This window comes from Rattus rattus, chromosome X (assembly GCF_011064425.1).
Source record: "Rattus rattus isolate New Zealand chromosome X, Rrattus_CSIRO_v1, whole genome shotgun sequence".
Taxonomy (NCBI): Eukaryota; Metazoa; Chordata; class Mammalia; order Rodentia; family Muridae; genus Rattus; species Rattus rattus.
The window spans coordinates 93,442,432-93,448,431 of record NC_046172.1 but is presented as its reverse complement, the minus strand read 5'-3'; positions in this window follow the sequence as shown (position 1 = coordinate 93,448,431).

The following is a 6,000-nucleotide window of genomic DNA, read 5'->3' as shown; positions in this document are numbered from 1 at the left end:
AGTAAAATAGTTGATTTAAATGGCTTGGTAAGCCAGTGTCTGGCTTGAGCAGGAACACTTCCTGTTGATTTTTTTTATTTTGAGTCATACTTATTTTGGGGCTATTTGTGCTTGCTGTGGTTTTGTTTTTGTTAAACTTTTAAATAATGCAACAGTAGACATAAACTTGTTAAAATTTAAATAATGCAACAGTAGACTTAAGTTTCCTTTGGATCCATTGTTTCTGTTCTTGTCCTTTGCTTATGTAGTGAGCATGCTAAAATGATTCCTTTTACTACTTACTATCTCATCATCTGTGCCATTGGGTTTTCTTCTGCGATAGTGGCCAGCTAGTAATTGGGAGCATTTTTTAACTGTTCTATACCAATAAATATGCCAGCTCTTACCCAGGTGTTTGCTCTGTGAGTATATCTTAGAGTGCTTTCTGTGGTCAGTCAGGCAGTTTTCAGCCCTTAGTTTTTGTTTTGTTTATTTGTTTTTTTTTTTGTTTTTGTTTTTTTGGGGTTTTTTTTTTTGTGTGTGTGTGTGCAGAACACTAGTACCAGCTCTAAGTTAATGCTTTGGCCTTTCTCTGGGTACTTCTTAGACACATACACTTATGCTCACATGATCTTCCAGGTCTCATTTATGTTAGAACTCTTCAAAGCATCCTGTAGAATTACCCCCCTGCCCCAGTTTCTCCATTTAAGTGTGTGTGTGTGTGTGTGTGTGTGTGTGTGTGTGTGTGTGTGCGCACGCGTGCGCAGTTTCTACTTAACTTTAGGTGGTATCTCCATCTCTCTGAGTTGCAACATTAACAGATGCTGCCAAATGTGTTCTTTCAATTTTTTTCCTCAAGACACCTCAAGAACAAGTGACTTCACACAGCATCAAATCTAAAGAAGACCAAATGCTGTTATACTGAAATTAATTAATTAATTAATTAGAGTACTGCACAAAGCTGTCAGACATGTGAAATAATGATCATTATCTGGTGATAATGTGATGTTGGAATTTTTGATTTGGTTGTTTTTCATCTCATGTTTCCATTGGTCCAGGCTACATGCTCCCCAGGTCACATAATTGTAAAGCAGGTGTTCACCATTTCCCTTGATCCGAGGTATGAGGGATCATATGCAGAAAATTACAATGCAACACAGACTGTCCATGTGATTTGTTACTGATCTTCAAGAAGTGTTGTTTGGATGATTGAAAACCTGTCATAATTTCCAGAATTCTACAGGTTTGGTTTGTGTTTGGGATGTTGTTGCTTCGTGGTCCTGGAAGTAGCCCCTTCGCCCATTCCTTCACTCCAGTGAGCGTATTCTTTAGGCGCACCATTTCCACCTGGAGTTATTTATTTCCCATCACCAACCGTCTACTTTGTTTCACTAATTTTATGATTATGTTGTCATGTTGTTAAGTGTTTCTGATGGGTGTGCCCCTTAAATTATAATGAAGTACTCCTGTAAGTTCACTTGAAAGAAATTTGTAATGAACATCATTATTTCCTGTATAAGCTTGACGTTATTTGTATTGCTACTATTCAATGGGCAGAATCTCTAGTTCTCCTGAGACACTCTTAGTTACATATTTTAATCATATTTAGTCATAACACAAAATTTTAAATTTCCAGTGGAATTAAAAGATATTTTGTTTTCCTCACTGTGGGGGGCATAAAATGATTATTTGAAAGCTTGGCATATCTGTCCTGTTCCCATGATGCAGTAGCATTCCTTAGGATGAGATGGTAATCAGGATTGTTTTGTGCCAAGGGCATGTAGAGTCCTTTCTGTGACCAATCATCCTCTACTATGAAGAAATTGAAGTCACTGGTAGTAACTGCAGCTTCAAGTATAAACTAGCACCTGCCGCTTAATGGAAGCATTCCTCCTAGCACCCAAGGCATCTATATCCAAAGCCTAGAGTTTCAGGCAGGTGACAAAGACGTTCTGTGGGTGTTCTATAGAGACTGGGAGTAAAGGAAGTTGTTATAGTCAGTCTCCAAGGAATGAATGGGCTTGGCACCACCTAAAATTTGGCTCATGTGTTAAACTTTGGACACCACACAAATAATAAAGTTATTTAATAGATTTTTCATGGAAGAGAAGAGAAAGTTATTTAATGGATTTTTCAAACTGATCTGAAAAGCAGCCCCAAAGAGTGAAGGAAGGAGACTAATGTTGGTGTTTACTGTAATCAGGGACATGGTAAGCACTCTAATAGGTAGTCAGGGAGTCAGGTGGCTTAAACTTCCCACTAATATTCAAGGAGAAACTTCCAGAGATTTCTCCTTTATATTTCTGGTGATGGGGACTAAAGCCAGGGGTCTTACCCTTGATAGGTAAATACTCTTTCACAGAGCAAAATACTTAAATTCTGAGATTTCTTATCCCCTTGACCAGAGTTGATGTGGGGGAGGGGGAAGGAGAAAAGGAGACCGAAGAGCTTGGAGAAACAAAGTAGCAACAGCAAAGTGAGATCGGAATCATTTCTATGGATGCCAATGAGGTTTCACCGCGCAGCTCCACATCTGTGTACTTTACAGATTTAGGACACAACATTAAATGGCAATTTTGTGTTAAGTACGTACATCCAATCCTGAACAATGTTGTTGAGAGTGTCGCCCCTCAAGTATGATGTTCCACCTGGCTTGTAGAATGAAGCCAAACACAAAGAACATGTTAGTGAATACTATAGTTTGCATGGTAAATGTCCCCCAAAAACCCATATGCTGAAATCTAGTATCATATCCCTGCAAGGTGGTAGGACCTCTAAGCGATAAGACCTCGTAGGAGGTTTTCAGATCACTGGGGACATTCCACTTCTTGAAGGAGAGATGGGCAGGTTTCCACTCCCCTTACTCTGTTCTTTTCCACTTCCCTGTCATGAGATGGGTTGTTTGACATTGTCACATGTGCCCACCACTGTGACATTTCCACCACTGCAAGCAACCCCCCTAAAACTGTGTCAAAAGACATCCTTTTTATTTAGGTTTATTGCCTCTGATGCTTTATGGTAGTGGAAAGTTAACAAAAATAGTGAACAGACATGCAATCCCCTGCTGAAGCTGACGGTTTCAGAGTCCTGTCCGTTCACCCTATTCGTCAGTTTAGAATAATTTGCTGGTCTTACATAGCTAATGTCATCTCACTGCCACAATAGCTAAAGTTTATGATAGATTTCTAACCACTGTTTCTGGGGAGATAGACAGCAGTAGCAGGGGTATGGAATCATTTCCTGCCTAGGCCAGCCCAGGAGGTTACAAGGGTGGCATCATTTTAAATAGTCTTAAAGAGTAATGCACAAGCTAAAATAGACACATTTCGGCAAGAGAAAGATGCTCTGTGGCCCAGTCTCCATCACACACTAGCATATGGCACAAACGGATACTAGGCTACCACATGAGCATACTTACATTGAGTAGATGCAGCGCTGAAAGCATAGGTAACTGTTGCAAGCAGTTGAATTTTGTCGATTCGTAGTAGTCACATACAAACAGGTTTCTACTGATCCACATGTTGACACATAAAGCTATCTAAATTTGCTAGTCCTGGCCCTGGGAAATTTCTGCTACTGTATTGCGTGAGTATTGATGAGAAACCTCAAGTGGGTCAGTCAGTGACCAATGCCACCTGGCTCAGGCAGATAGATGATGGAGGTAGTTGGCAAGCTATGGCGCTGGGTCTATGGAGTTACACAGCACTGAGTTCTCCCCAGTTCCTATCCTCTAGGGGGTCTAAGGAACTCCACTCCTGCTACTTAAGTTGTTCTGTCTCTAAGTGGTTAAGCTACACTGGTTTCCCTCTATGGCTGTATAACATGTTCCCCCTAATCCAGTCACTAATAGTCCATCTATTTACTCATCCACTCCTAAACCCAAATCCTTGAAAAACACATCATGGGTTTTGTAGGATGTGGTACAGTGATTAGGACACCAGAGGAGTAATCCAAGCTTCACGAATTCTAAAAACTGATCATTCTCCTTATGGCCTGTGATGGACACTGACTGAAATCAACAGAAATAACAGCAGAAGCAACGCCTTGGAGTCACTCTCGTATTATATAATTAAGATAAGCATTTGAAAAAAAGAAGTGGCTTCAGATTTTCAGTATTGACTCGCTAATTTCCAAGTTAAGTCTTCGTATCCTCTGATCCTTCTGCCCTCAATCTACCATTCGAAGCATAATATCCACCTTGCGGCCTCATATAACACCTATACAATGTGACTATTATGTCCAGTTCACAGTTATGACGCTATGGTTTGCTTAGCTATCTGTTATAACCCAGAATAACATTTCGTTCAAGCTGGTGATTGATACCAACATTTCTGAACTTGAAAGAAGCATAAAGTGCACGTCGAGTGCCATGCCTGCCCTTGCACTGTTTAGGTCTCCTTCAGCACGCACAAGTGGGCAATGGACAACGTGTCACAAACATGGTAGAAATCGTGTTAACCTGGAATATGTTCCAATGCCTGATCCCTAAAACGGCCGCAAGATGGCAGCAGAGAACAAAGCAGACTTTTGTTAATGCATGGTCAGGGTTCAAAGTTTTGTAGCTGACAACATAGGTGCAGGTTTTTAGAGGTTGTGTTAGTCAACATCCCTTAACGGTGTTCAATAAGAAACACTTTGTGGATGGAGAGACTCTTTCTGTTTCATAGTTGAGGTGATGGACTTCTTCAGGTTAGGTGTGGAGACTTACAGTGGTGGCAGTAGGAACGAGAGGCTTCTTGCTCACATCTGAGTGGGTCAGGGAGCTGAGACAGGGCAGGAAACAATTTTAGGCTACAAATCTCAAAGACTTCCATCAGTGATCCACTTCCCCCACTGAGGCCCTTTCTCCAAAAGATTCTACAACAAACAGCACAGCCAGCTTAGGAAAAAAATGTTCAAAACCCCAAACCTATGGGAAATATTTCATGGCAAAGGCATATCATAATCAAAGGATTATGATGCCAAATTACTTACCTGGGCTGGTAATGAATCCAGGTAATATATCTTTATCCCAGATTTTTCTAGGCTCAGGAGGCTGCATTGTTTGATTCAGACTCTCCTGAGACTAGACAAATTGGCATGGACATTCACACCCATTGTCTGAATGCCTTGCTAACTTCCTTCTGCAGAAAACAGAAGTTAGCTAGAAGTCTAGTAGTTACCTTTACTATAACCTCCCCACTACCACTACAAGAGACTCTTCATCAATAGAAGAATCCTCCCACCCTGGGTTTCACGAGTCCTCATAGTATATGCATGTCAAACAGCGACAGCAAATGAGCATCAGGCAGAGTGTGTAACGTCAGTGGAGCCAAGCAGCACTCTGAGAAGGTGGCCCAGAAATGATCACTATTAATCCCGGCCACTCTTTTACTACATTTCCAAATCAAGTCGTCCTTGCCACTCCAGAAAACATTATATATCAGATGTTTTTAAATCACTGTCATCCAAGTAAACCAAAATAGATTTCATCTTATACTTTTATGATCTGCCTGGGGACAGAGAGGCCTTTAGAATCACCCCAAGTGTCTGATCTTCAAGTGAAGTGTAAGGGATCAAGGTCAAACAGTATGGCTGTTGAAGAAAAATTTGTCCCTTGGTAGTCAGTTGGCTTCTTTGCTCCCTATTTAAAAAGAGATCGTCCTCCAAGAAGGAGTCCGGCTCCACAGAGATAGTTTCTGTCGCAGCTGGACAGAGTTGCTATCTGTTCAACTCCTATCTAGAAATTGGTTCAGTGTTCAGTGCATGAATCACTTTGTTAATAACTCCAATTTTGGTTATGTGGTGGGCTGGAGTTGATTTGAGTGTGTGTGTGTGTGTGTGTGTGTGTGTGTGTGAGAGAGAGAGAGAGAGAGAGAGAGAGAGAGAGAGAGAGAGAGAGAGAGAGAGGTAGCTCAAGTAGCTCAAGTTGTACTGGAATTTACTGTAAGTCAGGTTGGCTTCTAACTTGTAGCAATCCCCCTGCCTCAACCTCCAGAGTACTAGAATTACAGTTGGAAGCCATTATGTCAGCCTTGAAAT